At 39.7% G+C, this 26,632-nt stretch overlaps 1 protein-coding gene across 3 annotated transcripts in view; it reads right to left on the bottom strand.

The window, feature by feature from the left end:
- Window positions 1-26,632, bottom strand: part of UGP2 (UDP-glucose pyrophosphorylase 2) — a 481,750-nt gene that overhangs the window by 413,341 nt on the left and 41,777 nt on the right. Inside the window, exon 1 of one of the 3 annotated variants that reach the window (XM_053712071.1) lies at window positions 1,601-1,768. The exons of the other annotated variants lie outside the window; for them this stretch is intronic. The gene's annotated coding sequence lies outside the window, so the exon portion shown is untranslated. Of the gene's footprint in view, window positions 1-1,600; window positions 1,769-26,632 lie in introns of those variants that run through there. 3 annotated transcript variants of the gene reach the window in all.

Genomic DNA, 26,632 nt, shown 5'->3' with positions numbered 1-26,632 from the left:
ACTGTTCTTTAGTGCAGGGGTCGGCAAATGTGTTTAAAATTAAGGAGCCAGTCATGCTTTTAGGAGCCGGACACAGGTATTTGTATATAGAAATATTGAGAATAACCCAAAAAGTTAGGAGCCAGTGGCTACCTGGTTCCTAGGTTTGTCAAGCCCTGCTTTAGGGTCTGGGCTAGACCACTTTGTTCCAGTGAAGGGTCATTATAATGTGATAGGATAGAAAAACAATATACATAATTGAGTGCTTCTAACTTTGTGGCAACAAGAACAATCTGCTCAGACATATTTTATATTGACTTCTACTAATGATGTTTTATAACGGAACTTAGTAGAAAATAATACAAAAGAAATTTAACACATTATGTGGATCGCTTTAAATAATAAACAGCCACGAAAGAAGGAATTATATATATATATATATATATATATATATATATATATATATATATATATATATATATATATATATATATATATATATATAACTAGAATCACGTGAGAAATCCTGCTCAAGAAAGAGCCAAGAATCGGGTTGAAACCTAAAACACTACTTTGTCCCCAAAAAGAGGATTCGTAGTACCCCCTGTTGAAGCTGAATCCCACGTTGTACAGGAAAAACAGTGTTCTACTATCTGGAGCTAGGAGGCTTAGAAAGGAGATACGCTTACACAAATAAAAGATTACGGAGAACACCTTACAGGTAGACATCGCTTGTTAGTTATATTTAACCGCACAAAAGTTTAAGTGCCGCTTCCAAATTACCTCATTATTGGGGTATGAGTCTGTAAGTAGATTCACAAGAGAGGAAGAACTGTGGGGGTTTTTCAACCTCTTTGTATTTGGTTTCATACACCTCCGATTTCTATATGGACATGTTTGAACTTTTCTAACTACCACTGTCCATTATTATATATTTATATATTAATATTTGTTGCACTTTTGAGTACATTATTTTACTGTTACAAGTTACCCAGTTTTCCTTTGAATACCAACCCCGAGCCAATTTACTTTATCAGTTTTATCCATATGGGGCTATAATCTGTATTGTGACGCATTATTAGGTATTGTGATACACTATTAGGAACTATCCACATATTAGAGACTTCTTATTCCTGTATTGTATCTTGTTCATTTATATCTCCTTGATCAAAGGAGATATAATCTTTGTAATCATGTTCCTAAATAGATAAAAGTTTGTCATACTTGGAGAGGGAGTGGGCCATGTGTCTCCATTGATAAAGCTTTTGCTATTACTAGCCAGTGAAAATTGGTTAAAAGTACAATACCTACTCCACAGTATTAGTCATATACACACAAAATATATATATATATATATATATATATATATATATATATATATATATATATATATATATATATATATATAAATCTTAGATTTGTAAATGTTGCTCTTTCATATAAATAATTATTTGACTACAATATTCCATTAAGCCCGCTGCAGGGGTTAAAAACATTGAAGTACTAATTTGTGCAATAATAAAAAGTTCCAACTTATTATCATAATTTATTGTTATTACTAATTAAAGGACCACTCAATGCAGTAGAATGGCATAATTATTAAGTGCATAATAAAACTTACTCTGGATTTCAAATAAGCAGTAGATTTTTTTTCTGACAAATATATGTTTTCTCCCATTTTCCGGACCCCTGTATCATGTGACATCAGCCAATCACAGAGTTTTATACCTATACCATGTGAGCTTCTGCACATGCTCAGCAGGATCTTGTTCCCCAGAAAGTGTGCATGTAAAAAGACTGTGCAAAATTTGATAATAGAAGTAATTAGAAAGGGTCTTAAAACTGCATGCTCTTTCTGAATCATAAATGTTTATTTTGACTTGAGTTTCCCTTTAAGCTATTATGTTCCTTTACCCAAACATGGAATATGGTTGAGTCAGTGTCCTTATGAAATTAATCTCAAGTAGATCCATCCAAAACAAGTCTTCTTTTCAAACACATTGCATGTTCTAAGCAAAACAGAAGGGTCACTCACTGTTAATTGGTTGCCTGTTTTTTTGTTTGTTTTTTAAGGATTTCTGGAACATTTTCAGTAGCAACCAAATTACACCACTGCATGTTCCCAGAAGATCTTACTGTTCCTCCTAAACTTTACCAAGCACAATTATCTATAAATAGGTAAGTTCACATTTTGTATCCGGTTTGTAATGCTGTACAGACTAATACAATCAATTAATAAATATATCATATACACAGTCAATACCATAAGCAGTCAGAAAATGACCTTTAAACTACAGGCTACATAAAAGGGCAACCTATTTTAGACACAAAGCTTGAAGATATAAATAAATACACAACCAAGGTCACATGAAGAATGTTTCATCACAAGAATGTCATGAAATACTATAGTAGGGAAGCACTTGTTTAACACTTGTTGGTCTCAACTATAACAGGTTATTCATCTATTTTTGACCTGTTTGCTAATGCATTAGCTGTGTTGTCACTGTTGAATGTCACCGTAAAATACTGATCAGCTAAATATAATATATACATACCAGAAGCTATGGTCATCACCAATCTTCCCTCTAAAGCCAGTTTTGTGAGTGTTGCAGCAGTGAAACAGTTATTAAAGGAACCACACCTTGCAGTCTGCATTGTGTAGTGTTTGTTAATTACTCTGTTTCACTGCTGGGCAGCTCACAAAACTGGTCTTAGAGGGAACACTGGTCATCACATTGCATTTACATGCCTCACTATAAATTCTGTACACATTATGAGTAAACTATTCACTCTTACAGTAAAATATTTTTTTACATTAATTTCCTGCATTCTTTACAGAGACAGTCTACTAAGAATTATTATTTAAAAAGATAGATAATCCCTTTATTACCCATTCCCCAGTTTTGCATAACCAACACTGTTGTAGAAATATACTTTTTACCTCTGTAATTACCTTGTAGCTAAGCTGTTGACTGCCTTCTTATCTCAGATCTTTTGACAGACTTGCATTTTAGGCAATTAGTGCCGACTCTTAAATAACTTGCACGTGCAAGAGTACAGTGTTATTTATATGAAAAACATGAATTAACACCCTCTAGCTGTGAAAAACTGTCAAATGCATTCAAATGAGGCAATCATCAAGAGCTTAGAAATTAGCATATGAGCTTACCTAGTATTAGCCTTCAACTAAGAACAACAAGAGAACAAAGCTAATTTGATGATGGAAGTAAATTAGAAAGTTGTTTAAAATGACATACCCTATCTGAAATACGAAAGTTTAATTTCAACTTTACTATCACTTTTATATACTTTTTACCTCTGTTGGTTACCTTGTATCTAAGCCTCTGCAGATGCAGACTTCCCCCTTATCAGAGTTCTTTTGACAGACTTTTTATCAATCTATCCTCTGATGATGAAGGAGCATACAGCATTAACCATTGAAACGCGTAAGGATCATTTCTGAAAGACGCCACTACTTTGAACTTATATGTCCTGACGATGTATTCAGCTTAAGAGAGATTTTCTGCCTGTGTGTGGAATTGCTTTGAATTACCTCATATGTATTGAGGTTTTTAAATGTGAGCACATAAACCTTTGGTTGCTCTTTGTGTGTTTTGTAATAAATAAAACTGTGTTGCACTCTCTTTCACTTTGTGTTTCATGCTACCTGGACAAAGCCTGATATTACATGGAGACATGATTCGTCTGGTGTCCGTGACAAGACCATACCTACACTGTGTGGCCCTTACCTCATAATGATTGAGGTAGAAGAGTGTAAGTAGATAGACCAGGACTCTTGCCTCCCTATTTTTGCACCTTATGAACTCTGTCTGCGGCTTGTGCCATACTTACCTACCTTATAGAAACCACTATTTGTTGGGACTTTTTATGCACCCAACTTATTTATATTTATACTGTGTCCATGTTTTTTGTATTTGGATATTATTGTTGGAACTGCTTGACAGGTCCTATAGGCCTTGTACCTACGCAAACTGCCTAGATTTTCCCTTAATATATTTTTTAAAAATTACTTTTACTCAATATTTTTTAATCACTGAGATAAACTGAAGTTTTGCGCCAATCCACAAACCTCTTTTTGTTCTATATTTCCCTTTATATCGTGTCTCTGGGTTTGAGGGGACCCAGATATCACTACATTCTTTCTGTAATATGTAATATATTATACATATATTATATATATATATATATATTTATTTTTTTTATTAAGGCTGCACGATTAATCGCGGATGCGATTTTAAACCGTGATTAATCGCAGCGGTTTTAAAAAAAAAATCCTCAGCTTGTCCTGAAAACGGAGGCGGAGAAGGAGGATGAGTGGTAGACCAGTGTGCGGCCGTGGGCGGACCTGAGAATGCCGTGAAACGGCCATTTTGGAAGAGATTGAAGAGAGTGTGTGGGAGTCATCTGGGAGCAGTTTGGGGGTGGTCAAGGAGTGGTGTGGCGGTGGGACAGCTCAAAAGTGTGTACAAATACTTTATAGTGCCTTACTAACTTTTTTTTTTTTTTTTTAAACTTCTTTTATGGTTTGTATTTTTATGCTCCAAGAGTGCATTGGACATTGAGAAACATGTATAGTAAAATTCTGTAGTGTACTGTTAAATAAAGGGACTTTATACTATCTATGTAACCACAGCACAGGTAGCACTAGCTAATTTTATTTTAACTATTTTGTATTTTTATGCTCCAAGAGTGTATTAGACATTGATAAACATGTACAGTAAGATTCTGTAGTGTTAAATAAACGTTTTATTGAAAAATGAAGGTGTTATAGTAATTTTTAATAAAATTGCGCTTAAATCGCAATTTATTTATTTATTTATTTATTTTTTTAAATATTGCAAAAAAATTTTTGGGTCATATCTCCCAGCCCTAATAAATATATATCCTATCCAGGGTGTATAGTATATGCACTCCCACCAACAAACTCCAACTTGCCAGGGTGCTGTAACAAGGCATGTAGAGTTTCAAATAATAAAGCACTCGCTGCGACTGTAGACATCAGATGTCTACAATCAAGCGAGTGCTTTATTATTTGAAACACTATATATATAGATAGATATATATATATATATATATATATATATATATATAGATATATAGAGAGAGAGAGAGAGAGAGAGAGAGAGAGAGAGAGAGAGAGAGAGAGAGAGAGAGAGAGAGAGAGAGAGAGAGAGAGAGAGAGAGAGAGAGAGAGAGAGAGAGAGAGAGAGAGAGAGAGAGAGAGAGAGAGAGAGAGAGAGAGAGAGAGAGAGAGAGAGAGAGAGAGAGAGAGAGAGAGAGAGAAAAAAGGCACTCACTGGTTCAAAGTAAAATATAACATTTAATGGTTTAAGTTAGAAATGCATGACGTTTCGGAGGCATTGCACCTCCTTTCTCAAATGCATGATACAAACAGTTTGAATATACAAAAAGCAGTATGACACATACAATACCCCATCACCTTAAATACCCCAGTGGCTTCTGATGGCGCCAAGCCGCAATCGCGGCTTGCATGGTGCAGAACCAGAAGTCATGTGACCTGAAATTACGTCATTTACGTGAACCACGTGGTGACGCCGGTTACCATGGTGACAACTGTTTGTTGTCTTACGATATACACAGACAATGAGGAAGTGTCAATCAAATAGAATACAAGTACTTAACTCGGACACCGTAAAAAAATCCTCTTGTCAATGCCATAAAGTGCCATAGAATACTGCAGTTAGCCACAAATCAGAATGCCAATATATTAAAAACAACAAAAGGTAGTCGATCATAGGTGACCGAATGTAATATAAAAGCATGATAATGGTGGACATACAATAACTTATCAATTATACCCTAAGTTTGTTTAGCTGATGGTGGACATATATGCGATACCATATTACCATCAATGATCAAATATATGAGAGATGGGAAAAAACATTATCAACCATCCCAGATCTTGGATAATAAACAGTATATACACACATATCCACAACCAGTCAATTTGTGTATTCTCAGTGTCTCCTGGAATATGGTAGAAAGTACCTGAGGACTTATAAACTAAAAGGAATAAAAAGTCATATTTTAAAAGTCATTAGAGATGGATATGATTTATGATTTAAGACAGAATGAACAGTTATAATCCATATAGAGAGGTTAGATCAACTTGCAATATAAAATGGCGAGAAATCCAGCATAGTGTTTAATCCCCTAGGTGCTATGGTATCCAAAGTGTAAATCCATCTTGTCTCCATTCTTAGAAGTCGATTGCCCCTGTCACCTCCCCTTGTCAACGGTGGTACTTTGTCAATCAGCATGGTTTTTAAACTTGATACACCATGTTTATGTCTGGCGAAATGGCGTGCTACTGGATGATCAGAGTCGCCATTTTTGATGGCTTCCCTGATCGCACAGCGATGATTGGCCATACGCTCCCGAAATGTAGTGACCATTTTCCCTATATAGACAAGGAAACAGGGGCAAATCAGCATGTAAATCACATGGGTACTCATGCATGAGAGTCTGTGTTTGATTTTATAGCGCTTGTTAGTATGTGGGTGCTGGAAAGTGTCACCTTTAAGCATGCTGTCACATGTGACACAGTCACCACATTTAAAGCAGCCTTTTTTGTTGGATTTCAGCCAAGTAGTATTCTCATAGCACCTAGTTGGATCCGTTTTCACTAGCAAGTCCCGGTACACCATTCTAGGATGTTGTTGTTTCACGAATGGTAAAGACTTGTCTGAGTGCACCAAATCGCAATGTTTAGAAATTGCTCCAGCAACTTTTTGGTGCATTGGATCAAATGTAGTTATAAAGTTGATCTTCTCCTCACGTACAATCAATTTCTCTGACATCTCATTTAGTTGTGTTGTTCTATTTTGTGCCTCAGTGTTGTTGCGCAGAACCCGAGTGAGCTGGGAGGCTACTATCCCTTTCTTCTGGTGTGTGGGATGATAGCTCCGTGCATCTAATAAAGAATTGCGGTCGGTAGGTTTGGTGTAGAGGGACGTGCCAAACCTACATACCTCTTTATCAATTACCTTAAAAATATTAAGGTCCAAAAAGTGTACTTCATCAATGTCATACTCAAGTTTAAATTTGATTGGGCTAGATAGGCTATTCAGGCCATTTACCCAAGATATCAGGGTTTCCGGGGTACCACGCCAAATCAAAAAGACGTCATCAATGTATCTCGTATAATACACCACCTCTACTATGTCCTGGGGTCGCATTAAAAAATGCTCATACCAGGACATGTAGAGGTTAGCGTATGTGGGGGCCATATTTGATCCCATGGCAGTCCCTGAGATCTGCAAGTAGAAGTCCCTTTCAAATTTAAAATAATGACAGGGGCAATCGACTTCTAAGAATGGAGACAAGATGGATTTACACTTTGGATACCATAGCACCTAGGGGATTAAACACTATGCTGGATTTCTCGCCATTTTATATTGCGAGTTGATCTAACCTCTCTATATGGATTATAACTGTTCATTCTGTCTTAAATCATAAATCATATCCATCTCCAATGACTTTTAAAATATGACTTTTTATTCCTTTTAGTTTATAAGTCCTCAGGTACTTTCTACCATATTCCAGGAGACACTGAGAATACACAAATTGACTGGTTGTGGATATGTGTGTATATACTGTTTATTATCCAAGATCTGGGATGGTTGATAATGTTTTTTCCCATCTCTCATATATTTGATCATTGATGGTAATATGGTATCGCATATATGTCCACCATCAGCTAAACAAACTTAGGGTATAATTGATAAGTTATTGTATGTCCACCATTATCATGCTTTTATATTACATTCGGTCACCTATGATCGACTACCTTTGTTGTTTTTAATATATTGGCATTCTGATTTGTGGCTAACTGCAGTATTCTATGGCACTTTATGGCATTGACAAGAGGATTTTTTTTACGGTGTCCGAGTTAAGTACTTGTATTCTATTTGATTGACACTTCCTCATTGTCTGTGTATATCGTAAGACAACAAACAGTTGTCACCATGGTAACCGGCGTCACCACGTGGTTCACGTAGATGACGTAATTTCCGGTCACATGACTTCCGGTTCTGCACCATGCAAGCCGCGGTTGCGGCTTGGCGCCATCAGAAGCCACTGGGGTATTTAAGGTGATGGGGTATTGTATGTGTCATACTGCTTTTGTATATTCAAACTGTTTGTATCATGCATTTGAGAAAGGGGGTGCAATGCCTCCGAAACGTCATGCATTTCTAACTTAAACCATTAAATGTTATATTTTACTTTGAACCAGTCCCTTTTTTCCATATGCATATTTGATGATTTTTTGAAGTGCACCCTGGAAGTTGCTACATTATATACGGAGTGCCTTTCCCATTGACTATATATATATATATATATATATATATATATATATATATATATATATATATATATATATATATATATATATATATATATATATATATATATATTTCTCTTGTTAAGTGTATTCAGTCCACGGGTCATCCATTACTTATGGGATATATTCCCTTCCCAACAGGAAGTTGCAAGAGGATCACCCAAGCAGAGCTGCTACACAGCTCCTCCCCTCACATGTCATACCCAGTCATTCTCTTGCAACTCAACTAGATAGGACGTTGTGAGAGGTCTGTGGTGTTTTTTATACTTAGTTTATTCTTCAATCAAAAGTTTGTTATTTTAAATGGCACCGGAGTGTGCTGTTTGTTCTCAGGCAGTATTTGGAAGAAGAATCTGCCTGCGTTTTCTATGATCTTAGCAGAAGTAACTAAGATCCACTGGCTGTTCTCGCACATTCTGAGGAGTGGGGTAACTTTCAGAAAGGGAATAGCGTGTGGGAAATCCTGCAAACAAGGTATGTGCAGTAAATTATTTTTCTAAGGAATGGAATTGACTAAGAAAATACTGCTGATACCGATGTAATGTAAGTACAGCCTTAAATGCAGCAGCGACTGGTATCAGGCTGATGAATGTATGTACAATAAGTAATTTTCTAAGGAATGGAATTTGACTAAGAAAATACTGTTAATACTGAAGTAATGTATGAGCCTTAACTACAGTAGAAGCGACTGGTAGCAGGCTTATTAATAACACTACCTAACTTTTAAAGTGCATGTTTAAAACGTTTACTGGCATGTTATTCGTTTTTTGTGAGGTACTTTGATGATAAATCTTTTGGGGCATGATTTTCCACATGGCTGTCGTTTATTCTACATAGAAACGGTTAACTGATGTTTCCCACTGTTGTAATATGAGTGGGAGGGGCCTATTTTAGCGCTTTTTTGCGCAGTAAAAATTCAGTTTCAGTCTTTCTGCTTCTTCCTCCTTGATCCAGGACGTCTCTAGAGAGCTCAGGGGTCTTCAAAATTCATTTTGAGGGAGGTAATCAGTCACAGCAGACCTGTGACAGTGTGTTTGACTGTGATAAAAACGTTAATTGTTAAATTGATTATCCATTTTGGGGTATTAAGGGGTTAATCATCCATTTGCTAGTGGGTGCAATGCTTTGCTAACTTAATACATTTACTGTGAAAATTTGGTTGCTATAACTGATTTGGTTCATTGTTATTTCAACTGTGACGATTTTTTGTGCTTCTTAAAGGCGCAGTAGCGTTTTTTTATATTGCTTGTAAATTTATTTGAAAGGATTTTCCAAGCTTGCTAGTCTCATTGCGAGTCTGTTTAAACATGTCTTGACACAGATGAATCTGTTTGTTCACTATGTTTGAAGGCCAATGTGGAGCCCAACAGAAATATGTGTACTAAATGTATTGATGTCACTTTGAATAAAAGTCAATTTATATCTGTAAAGAAATTATCACCAGACAACGAGGGGGAAGTTATGCCGACTAACTCTCCTCACGTGTCAGTACCTTCGCCTCCCGCTCAGGAGGCGCGTGATATTGTGGCGCCAAGTACATCAGAGAGGCCCATACAAATCACTTTGCAAGACATGGCTGCTGTTATGACAGAGGTATTATCTAAATTGCCTGAATTAAGAGGCAAGCGCGATAGCTCTGGGTTAAGGACAGAGCGCGCTGATGATGTGAGAGCCATGTCTGATACTGCGTCACAATTTGCAGAACATGAGGACGGAGAGCTTCATTCTGTGGGTGACGGATCTGATCCAGGGAGACCGGATTCAGAGATTTCTAATTTTAAATTTAAGCTTGAGAACCTCCTTGTATTGCTAGGGGAGGTATTAGCGGCTCTGAATGATTGTAACACGGTTGCAATTCCAGAGAAAATATGTAGGTTGGATAGATACTTTGCGGTACCGGTGTGTACCGACGTTTTTCCTATACCTAAAAGGCTTACAGAAATTATTAGCAAGGAGTGGGATAGACCCGGCGTGCCCTTTTCCCCTCCTCCGATATTTAGAAAAATGTTCCCAATAGACGCCACCACACGAGACTTATGGCAGACGGTCCCTAAGGTGGAGGGAGCAGTTTCTACTTTAGCTAAACGTACCACTATCCCGGTGGAGGATAGTTGTGCTTTTTCGGATCCAATGGATAAAAAATTAGAAGGTTACCTTAAGAAAATGTTTGTTCAACAAGGTTTTATCTTACAGCCCCTTGCATGCATTGCGCCTGTCACTGCTGCTGCGGCATTCTGGTTTGAGTCTCTGGAAGAGGCCATTCGCACAGCTCCATTGGATGAGATTATGGCCAAGCTTAAAGCACTTAAGCTAGCTAATGCATTTGTTTCTGATGCCGTTGTACATTTAACTAAACTAACAGCTAAGAACTCCGGATTCGCCATCCAGGCGCGCAGAGCGCTATGGCTTAAATCCTGGTCGGCTGACGTGACTTCTAAATCTAAATTGCTTAATATTCCTTTCAAAGGGCAGACCTTATTCAGGCCCGGCTTGAAAGAAATTATTGCTGACATTACTGGAGGTAAGGGTCATACTCTTCCTCAGGACAGGGCCAAATCAAAGGCCAAACAGTCTAATTTTCGTGCCTTTCGTAATTTCAAGGCAGGAGCAGCATCAACTTCCTCCGCTCCAAAACAGGAAGGACCTGTTGCTCGTTACAGACAGGGCTGGAAAGCTAACCAGCCCTGGAACAAGGGCAAGCAGGCCAGAAAGCCTACTTCTGCCCCTAAGACAGCATGAAGAGAGGGCCCCCTATCCGTAAACGGATCTAGTGAGGGGCAGACTATCTCTCTTCGCCCAGGCATGGGCAAGAGATGTCCAGGATCCCTGGGCGTTGGAGATCATATCTCAGGGATATCTTCTGGACTTCAAAGCTTCTCCTCCACAAGGGAGATTTCATCTTTCAAGGTTATCAGCAAACCAAATAAAGAAAGAGGCATTTCTACGCTGTGTGCAAGACCTCTTAGTAATGGGGGTGATCCACCCAGTTCCGCGGACGGAACAAGGGCAAGGGTTTTACTCAAATCTGTTTGTGGTTCCCAAGAAAGAGGGAACCTTCAGACCAATCTTGGACATAAAAATCTTAAACAAATTCCTAAGAGTTCCATCATTCAAAATGGAAACTATTCGAACCATCCTACCCATGATCCAAGAGGGTCAATACATGACCACTGTAGACTTAAAGGATGCCTACCTTCATATACAGATTCACAAAGATCATTATCGGTACCTAAGATTTGCCTTTCTAGACAGGCATTACCAGTTTGTAGCTCTTCCCTTCGGGTTGGCTACGGCCCCGAGAATCTTTACAAAGGTTCTGGGCTCACTTCTGGCGGTTCTAAGACCACGAGGCATAGCGGTGGCTCCGTATCTAGACGACATCCTGATACAGGCGTCAAGCTTTCAAATGGCCAAGTCTCATACAGAGATAGTTCTGGCATTTCTGAGGTCGCATGGGTGGAAAGTGAACGTGGAAAAGAGTTCTCTATCACCACTCACAAGAGTCTCCTTTTAGGGACTCTTATAGATTCTGTAGAGATGAAAATTTACCTGACGGAGTCCAGGTTATCAAAGCTTCTAAATGCTTGCTGTGTCCTTCATTCCATTCCACGCCCGTCAGTGGCTCAGTGCATGGAAGTAATCGGTTTAATGGTAGCGGCAATGGACATAGTGCCATTTGCGCGCCTGCATCTCAGACCGCTGCAATTATGCATGCTAAATCAGTGGAATGGGGATTACTCAGATTTGTCCCCTCTGCTAAATCTGGACCAAGAGACCAGAGATTCTCTTCTCTGGTGGCTTTCTCGGGTCCATCTGTCCAAGGGTATGACCTTTCGCAGGCCAGATTGGACGATTGTAACAACAGATGCCAGCCTTCTAGGTTGGGGCGCAGTCTGGAACTCCCTGAAGGCTCAGGGATTATGGACTCAGGAGGAGAAACTCCTCCCAATAAATATTCTGGAATTGAGAGCAATACTCAATGCTCTTCTAGCTTGGCCTCAGTTAGCAACACTGAGGTTCATCAGATTTCAGTCGGACAACATCACGACTGTGGCTTACATCAACCATCAAGGGGGAACCAGGAGTTCCCTAGCGATGTTGGAAGTCTCAAAGATAATTCGCTGGGCGGAGTCTCACTCTTGCCACCTGTCAGCGATCTACATCCCAGGCGTGGAGAACTGGGAGGCAGATTTTCTAAGTCGCCAGACTTTTCATCCGGGGGAGTGGGAACTTCATCCGGAGGTCTTCGCTCAACTGATTCATCGTTGGGGCAAACCAGATCTGGATCTCATGGCGTCTCGCCAGAACGCCAAGCTTCCTTGTTACGGATCCAGGTCCAGGGACCCGGGAGCGGCGCTGATAGTTACTCTGACAGCCCCTTGGGTCTTCAACATGGCTTATGTGTTTCCACCATTTCCGATGCTACCTCGACTGATTGCCAAGATCAAACAGGAGAGAGCATCAGTGATTCTGATAGCGCCTGCGTGGCCACGCAGGACCTGGTATGCAGACCTAGTGGACATGTCGTCCTGTCCACCATGGTTTCTACCTCTGAGGCAGGACCTTCTAATACAAGGTCCTTTCAAACATCCAAATCTAATTTCTCTGAGGCTGACTGCATGGAGATTGAACGCTTGATTCTATCAAAGCGTGGCTTCTCGGAGTCAGTTATTGATACCTTAATACAGGCACGGAAGCCTGTTACCAGAAAAATTTACCATAATATATGGCGTAAATATTTATATTTGTGCGAATCCAAGGGTTACTCATGGAGTAAGGTTAGGATTCCTAGGATATTGTCCTTTCTACAAGAGGGTTTAGAAAAGGGCTTATCTGCTAGTTCGTTAAAGGGACAGATTTCTGCTCTGTCTATTCTCTTACACAAACGTCTGGCAGAAGTTCCAGACGTCCAGGCTTTTTGTCAGGCTTTGGCTAGGATTAAGCCTGTGTTTAAAACTGTTGCTCCTCCGTGGAGCTTAAACTTGGTTCTTAAAGTTCTTCAAGGGGTCCTGTTTGAACCCCTTCATTCCATTGATATTAAGCTTTTATCTTGGAAAGTTCTGTTTTTGATGGCTATTTCCTCGGCTCGAAGAGTCTCTGAGTTATCGGCCTTACATTGTGATTCTCCTTATCTGATTTTCCATTCAGACAAGGTAGTTCTGCGTACTAAACCTGGGTTTTTACCTAAGGTAGTTTCTAACAGGAATATCAATCAGGAGATTGTTGTTCCATCATTATGTCCTAATCCTTCTTCAAAGAAGGAACGACTTTTGCATAATCTGGAAGTAGTCAGTGCCCTGAAGTTCTATTTACAGGCAACTAAAGATTTTCGTCAAACTTCTTCCCTGTTTGTCGTGTACTCTGGTCAGAGGAGAGGTCAAAAACCTTCGGCAACCTCTCTCTCCTTTTGGCTTCGTAGCATAATATGTTTAGCCTATGAGACTGCTGGACAGCAGCCCCCTGAAAGAATTACAGCTCATTCCACTAGAGCTGTGGCTTCCACCTGGGCCTTTAAGAATGAGGCCTCTGTTGAACATATTTGCAAGGCTGCAACTTGGTCTTCACTTCACACTTTTTCAAAATTTTACAAATTTGACACTTTTGCTTCTTCGGAGGCTGTTTTTGGGAGAAAGGTTCTACAGGCAGTGGTTCCTTCCGTTTAAGTTCCTGCCTTGTCCCTCCCATCATCCGTGTACTTTAGCTTTGGTATTGGTATCCCATAAGTAATGGATGACCCGTGGACTGAATACACTTAACAAGAGAAAACATAATTTATGCTTACCTGATAAATTTATTTCTCTTGTAGTGTATTCAGTCAACGGCCCGCCCTGTCTTTTAAGGCAGATCTAAATTTTAATTAAAACTCCAGTCACCACTGCACCCTATGGTTTCTCCTTTCTTGTCTTGTTTCGGTCGAATGACTGGATATGACATGTGAGGGGAGGAGCTGTGTAGCAGCTCTGCTTGGGTGATCCTCTTGCAACTTCCTGTTGGGAAGGGAATATATCCCATAAGTAATGGATGACCCGTGGACTGAATACACTACAAGAGAAATAAATTTATCAGGTAAGCATAAATTATGAGAATATATATATATATATATATGTGTGTGTATATGTATTTCAAATAATAAAGCACTCGCTGCGACTGTAGACATCAGATGTCTACAATCAAGCGAGTGCTTTATTATTTGAAACACTACATACATATATATATATATATATATATACACACACACTTTTGTCATTTAATACGGTCTAAAAAGGAATCAGAGTTACATTACACCCTCGCTACACTGTATGTCATTGAATCCCACAGTGAAGTGGACTAAAACACCTCTTGGTTACAGACTCCCTTCTAACAGTGGATTCATCCCTTTAGAACATTTCAACTGCAATCTTGATTGTGAAGCAGCTACCTTTATAACATGGAGCTATTGTGACAATACTTTGAACATCAAGCCCTAAGCCTGCCCAGCGAGCGCGCAGTGGTACGTAATGTAATGTGTCAGAGATAACAATTTGAAACATTGAGTCACCACCTCCGAGCAAGCGTGATATGCCACTAAAACAACTTATTCTGGTAAAAGCTGGCCAACACAAGTATATTTCATCCAAAAAAAATCTACATTGAAATGTGCATCTCTTGAAGGGACATGTAAATACAGTAGATTTGCATAATTAAATTTCTAAGTTATGTCTATTTCTCCACACCCTGTATCATGTGACAGCCATCAGCCAATCACAAATGCATATACATATATTCTGTGAATTCTTGCACATGCTCAGTAGGAGCTGGTGACTCAAAGTGTAAACATAAGACTGTGCACATTTGGTAATGAAAGTAAATTGGAAAGTTGCATAAAATTGCATGCTCTATCGGAATCATGAAATTTGAACTTTGACTTGAGAGTTCCTTTAATATTCAAAAACTCAAAGTTGACACATTGTAAGGCAAAACTAAAATGAACTACTCATACTTCATTACAAAATATTCCCATGTAATGTATGCCCACAAAAAGAAAAAAAAAAAAAATCAAAAACTGCTGGACTGCACTATTTAAGCATTCAAACTTAATTAGATGTTATGGTCATGTTCAAATTTTACTTTCTAAAAAAAATAAATATATATATATAAGTAGTAAAATGTCATTTTTGTTTTTTCACCAACTGCTATTTTTGTAAGCAAATGGCACCTATCAATCACATAAATGTTTGTTATAAAATACACAAATCCTAGCCTTTTATTTTTTTTCTATATTTACAGGATTAATAAACCCCCGGATCCGAAATAACCTAAGAACACAGTTTTCAAATGCCGCACTTCCCTCTCAGAAAAGTGCTAAAGGACTATGATCCCACAAAACTCAAACTGCTGTCCAAGACATAGGCGTTACACATACTACAAGGAAAAATATGAATAGGTCTGTACACTATACATGTTCCCCTTAGCGCACCCTGCAGCATGTGTAACACATAGATAGCCATTAAAATAGGCCAAGGTGGCAATCCTAATACCCTCTTTATCTCCGTAAGTCAGTATCCACAGGAAGAATTGTTCGTATTTTTATTTATTTTTCTTGCATGAAATCCCTAACCTTGCACAATGGAACGTCAGGGTTTCAAATAACAGTCTGAGAGGTGCCAGATTTATGCAGGTACACAAAAATAAAATTGTAGGGCTTCTGACCTTACAAACATGTCAACAGAAACAGTTTACAGGCTACAAAAATATACAACTATTCTCATCAGCATCCAAAATTAGATATGAATTGCAACTGTGAGCTTCTAAAAACCCAAAAAAATCTTTCATGATTCAGATAGTGTAAAATTTTCAGAAACTTTCCAATTTACTTCAATTATCAAATTTACTTTGTTGTCTTGGTATCCTTTGTTGAAAAGCAGTTTCCAAAGGTGTAGGAGCGTATGTGTGACTGGAGAAATATATGGCAGTAGTTTAATAACTATGCTATACATTTGCAAGAACAGTAGGTGGCGACAGTATTTCCTGTCATGTACTGCTCCAGAAAAACGAACCTCATTTCATAACAATCCCCAAGCCTATCTTGGCACCAAAACAGATGGGGACCAGTGACCTATTATTGGAGGCATGGCTATGGCAAGTACTAAAATTACTTAGCTGTAGATGGCACTATTGGCTGAAGGCTCATTCAACCCTGTAACTGCAATTTATTAAACTCTCCACCACCTTAGATTATGATGGCAAACAAACAGGTTTTCTGGATGACAATGTAAAATAATGGAGGCAGATGCCATTATTTTTAAGGGGCTTTATTTTTTAGTCATATAGGCCACAGCTGATATTATTGCTTATGCTTTATCTGTGTCTAACTGTTTTGTTTTCTACCTTGTTTGAAAACTCCTGTCATGCGAGTATGTTGCCTCTTTGCATGTAACATTGGGCCAGGCAATCTGTTTTTCTCTCCCTGTCCAAAATTAATGACGTCCCATGAATGGTTTGCTGTGCACTAGGCCAGTGCGCAGGAAACTAGGCTAGGTCAAGCAGAGTGCCTGCTATTTTACTGACAGGTGTTTCAAATGGAAAATAACTTGTTGAATTGTTCCTCATTCTTGAAATTGTAACAAGTATAGGAAAACAGATGTATTAGAATAGGTATTTTGCCCAGCAACCAGATGAAGTGATCTTTATTACTGGTGGACACATGTTGATTACGTAACCTGTTGTACTCAGCACATTCTGAAGCTGGGCAGTTCAGCATTCAGTTCTAACAGTCTGCACAATTCTCCCATGTTGATCAACTTGGTACGTGATCAATAAACAAAATCTTAACAAAGAACCTGTGTATTCCTTGACTGTGGATATTTGTGTCAGGGAAAACGACAGCAATAAAGCTGCATTTACATGTGCATAATTAGATAAACCAAAAAGAATGCAACCAGGTGTCTAACACTTCTGAGTGACATATCCCTTTAAGCAATACACCCAGTGTATTCCAGGTAACAGTTGCCTTTATATTGTAAATTATTTTAAGCCAAGAACTTATTACTTCTCTGTCTCCTCTAAAGATGAAGTTTCTGTAATGGATATATACTGTAACCTACATGCATCTTCCTGCACACAGCTGTATACCCTCTTAGCTCTTTATTAAGATTATGATTATATTCTAATTATCATCATCAGTGTGAACAAAGTATGTAACAAGCTACAGTACGTGCACCAATCAGCATATTGCACCAAGGTATTAGGGAGAAGATTTAATCACCTTAAAGGGACAGTGTACTATAAAAATGTCTCCCAAAGTGCTCCCAATGATCCATTTTACCTACTGGAATGTATTATTTTTTGTTTACAAATAGTTCCTTTATCTTTATATTATCTCTTGAAATAGCCTGTTGTATTTGGACCTATAGTGAAAATTTCAATACTTAAAAAAGGGACAGTCTAGTCAAAATTAAAAAAATACCAAAAGAACAAAGCAAATTTGAATTATAAATGTTTAAAAATGCATGCCCTATCAGAATCATAAAAGTTTAAGAGCTAAACCTAGGTAGGTAGGCTCAAACTGAGCTCTAAGCCATTAAAAAACGCCACTTATCTCAGTGCACTTTGACCGTTTTTCACATTTAGACATTGCTAGTTCAGGTGTGTCATATATAGGTAACATTGTGTTAACTCCCGTGGAGTTATTTAGGAGCCAGCACTGATTAGCTAAAATGAATGTCTGTCAAAAGCACTGAGATAAGGGTGTAGTCTGCAGAGGCTTAGATACAAGGTAATCACAGAGATAATAAATGTACTAATATCACAGTGTTGGTTATGCAAAACTGAGGGATGAGTAATAACAGAATTTATGTTTACCTGATAAATTACTTTCTCCAACGGTGTGTCCGGTCCACGGCGTCATCCTTACTTGTGGGATATTCTCTTCCCCAACAGGAAATGGCAAAGAGCCCAGCAAAGCTGGTCACATGATCCCTCCTAGGCTCCGCCTACCCCAGTCATTCGACCGACGTTAAGGAGGAATATTTGCATAGGAGAAACCATATGGTACCGTGGTGACTGTAGTTAAAGAAAATAAATTATCAGACCTGATTAAAAAAACCAGGGCGGGCCGTGGACCGGACACACCGTTGGAGAAAGTAATTTATCAGGTAAACATAAATTCTGTTTTCTCCAACATAGGTGTGTCCGGTCCACGGCGTCATCCTTACTTGTGGGAACCAATACCAAAGCTTTAGGACACGGATGAAGGGAGGGAGCAAATCAGGTCACCTAAATGGAAGGCACCACGGCTTGCAAAACCTTTCTCCCAAAAATAGCCTCAGAAGAAGCAAAAGTATCAAACTTGTAAAATTTGGTAAAAGTGTGCAGTGAAGACCAAGTCGCTGCCCTACATATCTGATCAACAGAAGCCTCGTTCTTGAAGGCCCATGTGGAAGCCACAGCCCTAGTGGAATGAGCCGTGATTCTTTCGGGAGGCTGCCGTCCGGCAGTCTCGTAAGCCAATCTGATGATGCTTTTAATCCAAAAAGAGAGAGAGGTAGAAGTTGCTTTTTGACCTCTCCTTTTACCAGAATAAACAACAAACAAGGAAGATGTTTGTCTAAAATCCTTTGTAGCATCTAAATAGAATTTTAGAGCGCGAACAACATCCAAATTGTGCAACAAACGTTCCTTCTTTGAAACTGGTTTCGGACACAGAGAAGGTACGATAATCTCCTGGTTAATGTTTTTGTTAGAAACAACTTTTGGAAGAAAACCAGGTTTAGTACGTAAAACCACCTTATCTGCATGGAACACCAGATAAGGAGGAGAACACTGCAGAGCAGATAATTCTGAAACTCTTCTAGCAGAAGAAATTGCAACTAAAAACAAAACTTTCCAAGATAATAACTTAATATCAACGGAATGCAAGGGTTCAAACGGAACCCCCTGAAGAACTGAAAGAACTAAATTGAGACTCCAAGGAGGAGTCAAAGGTTTGTAAACAGGCTTAATTCTAACCAGAGCCTGAACAAAGGCTTGAACATCTGGCACAGCGGCCAGCTTTTTGTGAAGTAACACAGACAAGGCAGAAATCTGTCCCTTCAGGGAACTTGCAGATAATCCTTTTTCCAATCCTTCTTGAAGGAAGGATAGAATCCTAGGAATCTTAACCTTGTCCCAAGGGAATCCTTTAGATTCACACCAACAGATATATTTTTTCCAAATTTTGTGGTAAATCTTTCTAGTTACAGGCTTTCTGGCCTGAACAAGAGTATCGATAACAGAATCTGAGAATCCTCGCTTCGATAAGATCAAGCGTTCAATCTCCAAGCAGTCAGCTGGAGTGAAACCAGATTCGGATGTTCGAACGGACCCTGAACAAGAAGGTCTCGTCTCAAAGGTAGCTTCCAAGGAGGAGCCGATGACATATTCACCAGATCTGCGTACCAAGTCCTGCGTGGCCACGCAGGAGCTATCAAGATCACCGACGCCCTCTCCTGATTGATCCTGGCTACCAGCCTGGGGATGAGAGGAAACGGCGGGAACACATAAGCTAGTTTGAAGGTCCAAGGTGCTACTAGTGCATCCACTAGAGCCGCCTTGGGATCCCTGGATCTGGACCCGTAGCAAGGAACTTTGAAGTTCTGACGAGAGGCCATCAGATCCATGTCTGGAATGCCCCACCGCTGAGTGACTTGGGCAAAGATTTCCGGATGGAGTTCCCACTCCCCCGGATGCAATGTCTGACGACTCAGAAAATCCGCTTCCCAATTTTCCACTCCTGGGATGTGGATAGCAGACAGGTGGCAGGAGTGAGACTCCGCCCATAGAATGATTTTGGTCACTTCTTCCATCGCCAGGGAACTCCTTGTTCCCCCCTGATGGTTGATGTACGCAACAGTTGTCATGTTGTCTGATTGAAACCGTATGAACTTGGCCCTCGCTAGCTGAGGCCATGCCTTGAGAGCATTGAATATCGCTCTCAGTTCCAGAATATTTATCGGTAGAAGAGATTCTTCCCGAGACCAAAGACCCTGAGCTTTCAGGGATCCCCAGACCGCGCCCCAGCCCATCAGACTGGCGTCGGTCGTGACAATGACCCACTCTGGTCTGCGGAATGTCATCCCTCGTGACAGGTTGTCCAGGGACAGCCACCAACGGAGTGAGTCTCTGGTCCTCTGATTTACTTGTATCTTCGGAGACAAGTCTGTATAGTCCCCATTCCACTGACTGAGCATGCACAGTTGTAATGGTCTTAGATGAATGCGTGCAAAAGGAACTATGTCCATTGCCGCTACCATCAACCCGATCACTTCCATGCACTGAGCTATGGAAGGAAGAGGAACGGAATGGAGTATCCGACAAGAGTCTAGAAGTTTTGTTTTTCTGGCCTCTGTCAGAAAAATCCTCATTTCTAAGGAGTCTATTATTGTTCCCAAGAAGGGAACCCTTGTTGACGGAGATAGAGAACTCTTTTCCACGTTCACTTTCCATCCGTGAGATCTGAGAAAGGCCAGGACAATGTCCGTGTGAGCCTTTGCTTGAGGAAGGGACGACGCTTGAATCAGAATGTCGTCCAAGTAAGGTACTACAGCAATGCCCCTTGGTCTTAGCACAGCTAGAAGGGACCCTAGTACCTTTGTGAAAATCCTTGGAGCAGTGGCTAATCCGAAAGGAAGCGCCACGAACTGGTAATGTTTGTCCAGGAATGCGAACCTCAGGAACCGATGATGTTCCTTGTGGATAGGAATATGTAGATACGCATCCTTTAAATCCACCGTGGTCATGAATTGACCTTCCTGGATGGAAGGAAGAATAGTTCGAATGGTTTCCATCTTGAACGATGGAACCTTGAGAAACTTGTTTAAGATCTTGAGATCTAAGATTGGTCTGAACGTTCCCTCTTTTTTGGGAACTATAAACAGATTGGAGTAGAACCCCATCCCTTGTTCTCTTAATGGAACGGGATGAATCACTCCCATTTTTAACAGGTCTTCTACACAATGTAAGAATGCCTGTCTTTTTATGTGGTCTGAAGACAACTGAGACCTGTGGAACCTCCCCCTTGGGGGAAGTCCCTTGAATTCCAGAAGATAACCTTGGGAGACTATTTCTAGCGCCCAAGGATCCAGAACATCTCTTGCCCAAGCCTGAGCGAAGAGAGAGAGTCTGCCCCCCACCAGATCCGGTCCCGGATCGGGGGCCAACATTTCATGCTGTCTTGGTAGCAGTGGCAGGTTTCTTGGCCTGCTTTCCCTTGTTCCAGCCTTGCATTGGTCTCCAAGCTGGCTTGGCTTGAGAAGTATTACCCTCTTGCTTAGAGGACGTAGCACTTTGGGCTGGTCCGTTTCTACGAAAGGGACGAAAATTAGGTTTATTTTTTGCCTTGAAAGGCCGATCCTGAGGAAGGGCGTGGCCCTTACCCCCAGTGATATCCGAGATAATCTCTTTCAAGTCAGGGCCAAACAGCGTTTTCCCCTTGAAAGGAATGTTAAGTAGCTTGTTCTTGGAAGACGCATCAGCCGACCAAGATTTCAACCAAAGCGCTCTGCGCGCCACAATAGCAAACCCAGAATTCTTAGCCGCTAACCTAGCCAATTGCAAAGTGGCGTCTAGGGTGAAAGAATTAGCCAATTTGAGAGCATTGATTCTGTCCTTAATCTCCTCATAAGGAGGAGAATCACTGTCGACCGCCTTTATCAGCTCATCGAACCAGAAACATGCGGCTGTAGCGACAGGGACAATGCATGAAATTGGTTGTAGAAGGTAACCCTGCTGAACAAACATCTTTTTAAGCAAACCTTCTAATTTTTTATCCATAGGATCTTTGAAAGCACAACTATCCTCTATGGGTATAGTGGTGCGTTTGTTTAAAGTGGAAACCGCTCCCTCGACCTTGGGGACTGTCTGCCATAAGTCCTTTCTGGGGTCGACCATAGGAAACAATTTTTTAAATATGGGGGGAGGGACGAAAGGAATACCGGGCCTTTCCCATTCTTTATTAACAATGTCCGCCACCCGCTTGGGTATAGGAAAAGCTTCTGGGAGCCCCGGCACCTCTAGGAACTTGTCCATTTTACATAGTTTCTCTGGGATGACCAACTTGTCACAATCATCCAGAGTGGATAATACCTCCTTAAGCAGAATGCGGAGATGTTCCAACTTAAATTTAAATGCAATCACATCAGGTTCAGCTTGTTGAGAAATGTTCCCTGAATCAGTAATTTCTCCCTCAGACAAAACCTCCCTGGCCCCATCAGACTGAGTTAGGGGCCCTTCAGAAATATTAATATCAGCGTCGTCATGCTCTTCAGTATCTAAAACAGAGCAGTCGCGCTTACGCTGATAAGTGTTCATTTTGGCTAAAATGTTTTTGACAGAATTATCCATTACAGCCGTTAATTGTTGCATAGTAAGGAGTATTGGCGCGCTAGATGTACTAGGGGCCTCCTGAGTGGGCAAGACTCGTGTAGACGAAGGAGGGAATGATGCAGTACCATGCTTACTCCCCTCACTTGAGGAATCATCTTGGGCATCATTGTCATTGTCACATAAATCACATTTATTTAAATGAATAGGAATTCTGGCTTCCCCACATTCAGAACACAGTCTATCTGGTAGTTCAGACATGTTAAACAGGCATAAACTTGATAACAAGTACAAAAAACGTTTTAAAATAAAACCGTTACTGTCACTTTAAATTTTAAACTGAACACACTTTATTACTGCAAATGCGAAAAAACATGAAGGAATTGTTCAAAATTTACCAAATTTTCACCACAGTGTCTTAAAGCCTTAAAAGTATTGCACACCAAATTTGGAAGCTTTAACCCTTAAAATAACGGAACCGGAGCCGTTTTGAACTTTAACCCCTTTACAGTCCCTGGTATCTGCTTTGCTGAGACCCAACCAAGCCCCAAGGGGAATACGATACCAAATGACGCCTTCAGAAAGTCTTTTCTAAGTATCAGAGCTCCTCTCACATGCGACTGCATGCCATGCCTCTCAAAAACAAGTGCGCAACACCGGCGCGAAAATGAGGCTCTGCCTATGCTTTGGGAAAGCCCCTAAAGAATAAGGTGTCTAAAACAGTGCCTGCCGATATTATTATATCAAAATACCCAGATAAAATGATTCCTCAAGGCTAAATATGTGTTAATAATCAATCGATTTAGCCCAAAAAAAGTCTACAGTCTTAATAAGCCCTTTTTGAAGCCCTTATTTACAATCGTAATAAACATGGCTTACCGGATCCCAGAGGGAAAATGACAGCTTCCAGCATTACATCGTCTTGTTAGAATGTGTCATACCTCAAGCAGCAAGAGACTGCTCACTGTTCCCCCAACTGAAGTTAATTGCTCTCAACAGTCCTGTGTGGAACAGCCATGGATTTTAGTGACGGTTGCTAAAATCATTTTCCTCATACAAACAGAAATCTTCATCTCTTTTCTGTTTCTGAGTAAATAGTACATACCAGCACTATTTCAAAATAACAAACTCTTGATTGAATAATAAAAACTACAGTTAAACACTAAAAAACTCTAAGCCATCTCCGTGGAGATGTTGCCTGTACAACGGCAAAGAGAATGACTGGGGTAGGCGGAGCCTAGGAGGGATCATGTGACCAGCTTTGCTGGGCTCTTTGCCATTTCCTGTTGGGGAAGAGAATATCCCACAAGTAAGGATGACGCCGTGGACCGGACACACCTATGTTGGAGAAAAAGGGATTATCTATCTTTTTAAACAACACACATTTTCAAGTAGATTGTCCCTTTAAGTATTGGCCATATTAAACCTATATGAAGAAGAAGCTACAGAAGAATTTACACTCGCAGTGGGGAGGGTGAGATATTTGTACTAAAATGTTAAATTTACAATTGCACTTGATTTTGTATAAATCAGCCAAACATAATAAAAAGGAGGCCATTGTAGATAAGGAGAAAAAAAATATAAGGATATCTGCTTTCCCTGAAAGCTTAGCTTATTTTAATGGGCTGTGGTTTCAACTAGCAAAACACAGATTTTGTATGCAAAAATAAATCTAAAGGCACAATTTTATACTGCAGCTACTATAACATGTCATCAGAAACACAATAAGGGGAAACCAATTTTATAGTACACTGTCCCTTTAATTAAAAAGTAGAAGGGTCATGAAAATGGTTTGGCAGTGTGGCTCTTTTATAAATGTCCCTTTAAATGTAAAGAAGTCACATTAACTATGTATGATGTCTGCAATGCAATCTGCAAGAGCTCAGTTATTTCAATCCTATGTTGCCTGACATTGTATGGATTTCAGTTGCATAAATATATAATGAACATTCCACATATGGATGTCAGACCCTAGAATCAAAAATTAAAAAAAACATTTAAAATTTGCTTGAAAATCAGGCAATTCCCTTTTTATTTTTATTTTATTAATTATTGGGAGCACCGATAAGTAATAAAAATGATGTCCTAACACGGACATTCAAAAGTACAAACTGCGTGCCCTAGATCAGGGAACCCCAACCTATGGCGCAGAGGCAACATCCAGTCTTACAGTGACTTTTATATGGCCCTTAGCACCACTGAGCAGAAATGACATTTTTAACAACTTTTCAATTTACTTTTATTATCCAATTTGCTATTTTCTCTTGATGTTCTTGGTTTAAATAATACCTAGTAGGTATGCTCATGAGCAGCAATGTATTAATGGGAGCTAGCTGCTGATTGGTGGATAGATATAGATATATATATATATATATATATCTTATCATTGCCTCATCCAATATATTCAGCTAGCTCTAGTGCTCCTTTAACAAAGGATACAAAGATAATAAAGCAAATTTGATAATAGAAGTTAATTTGAAGTCTTAAAACTATGCTCTATCTGAATCGTGAAGAAGCATGCGCACTAAATGTAGAAAATGTCACTACTATACAGTTAGAAAATGTGTTAATTCCAATTTATCATTAACTAAAATGAGATTATAATCTAATTATTATACATGATAGCATGTGTATAATACAATGTGGCCACTAGCCAATCCAGTCAGTGACCAGCCCTCCACAAAAAAAAAAAAACACAAATTTGGGCACTTTTGCTCTAAATCATTAGTAAACTAGTGTCAGTACTGCAAAAAGAAAAGAATGACTTGCTCTGTGCGTTTAATACCCACAAAGGGGTTAAATACATAAGTAAAGTTTTGCACAGGAGCTGCAAACATTGCACAAAGGAAAAGGTAAAGCACTTCAGCTACCAATCAGGACTTTACCTATGAATTTAACCTATTTGCAGGGTTAAACAGAAAGTAAGCTAGGGTTAGCTAAATAAAAAATTACATGTGTTAAAGGGACAGTCAAGTCCCAAAAAAAACTTGCATTTAAAATAGGGCATATCATTTTAAACAACTTTCCAATTTACTTTTATCACCAATTTTGCTTTGTTCTCAAGATATTCTTAGTTGAAAGCTAAACCTAAGAGGTTCACATGTTAATTTCTTAGACCTTCAAGACTGCCTCTAATCTGAATGCATTTTGACCACTGGAGGGCATTAGTTCATGTGTTTCATATAGATAACATTGAGCTCATGCACGTGAAGTGACCTAGGAGTGAGCACTGATTGGCTAAAATACAAGAACTGTAATAAGGGGACAGTCAGCAGAGGCTTAGCAGGGATAGGCAAGGTGTCCATACACGGACACTGGTGTCCGTGACTGGCCCTTGCAGTGTCCGCCACCCGTTTTGCGGAGGGTAGGGAGGAGTAGGACAGATGAATGCTGGTCCTCACTCCTCCTTGACCCAAGCGGCGCCACGTTTAGTAGGAGGGAAGAAGCAAGCTGCTTGCAGTCAACTAACCATGAGTCCTGACCCGTCCCAATTGATCTGTGCGGTAGCGTGGTGCTGGTGTCCATGTGTAGAAGACTGCTGCCTACTTTGAAAACCTTACGTAACCAAGTAAGTAACCAACCATGATGATCATGCAATTAACATCAAGGTGGGTGGGTTTGGTCAGGAGTTGCAGACTATCAATATAACCAAAAATAAAATAAAAGGTAATACCACAAGCAATCTTTATATAAATGTTATTTTAAACTTGTTTCATTACATGACTAATTTCTACTTTTGGAACTAGACCAGGGGTGTCCAACGTGCAGCCCATTTGTCGCTCTCCTGACTTATAGAAACATAGAATATGTCGGCAGATAGGAACCATTTGGCCTATCTAGTCTGCCCAATTTTCTGAATACTTTCATTAGTTCCTGGCCTTATCTTATCTTATATCTAGCATAACCTTATGCCTACCCCATGCATGTTTA

The sequence above is a fragment of the Bombina bombina genome, chromosome 4 (assembly GCF_027579735.1).
Source record: "Bombina bombina isolate aBomBom1 chromosome 4, aBomBom1.pri, whole genome shotgun sequence".
Classification (NCBI taxonomy): Eukaryota; Metazoa; Chordata; class Amphibia; order Anura; family Bombinatoridae; genus Bombina; species Bombina bombina.
The sequence above is the reverse complement of the archived record's forward strand: the minus strand, read 5'-3'. Positions and strand labels throughout refer to the sequence as shown.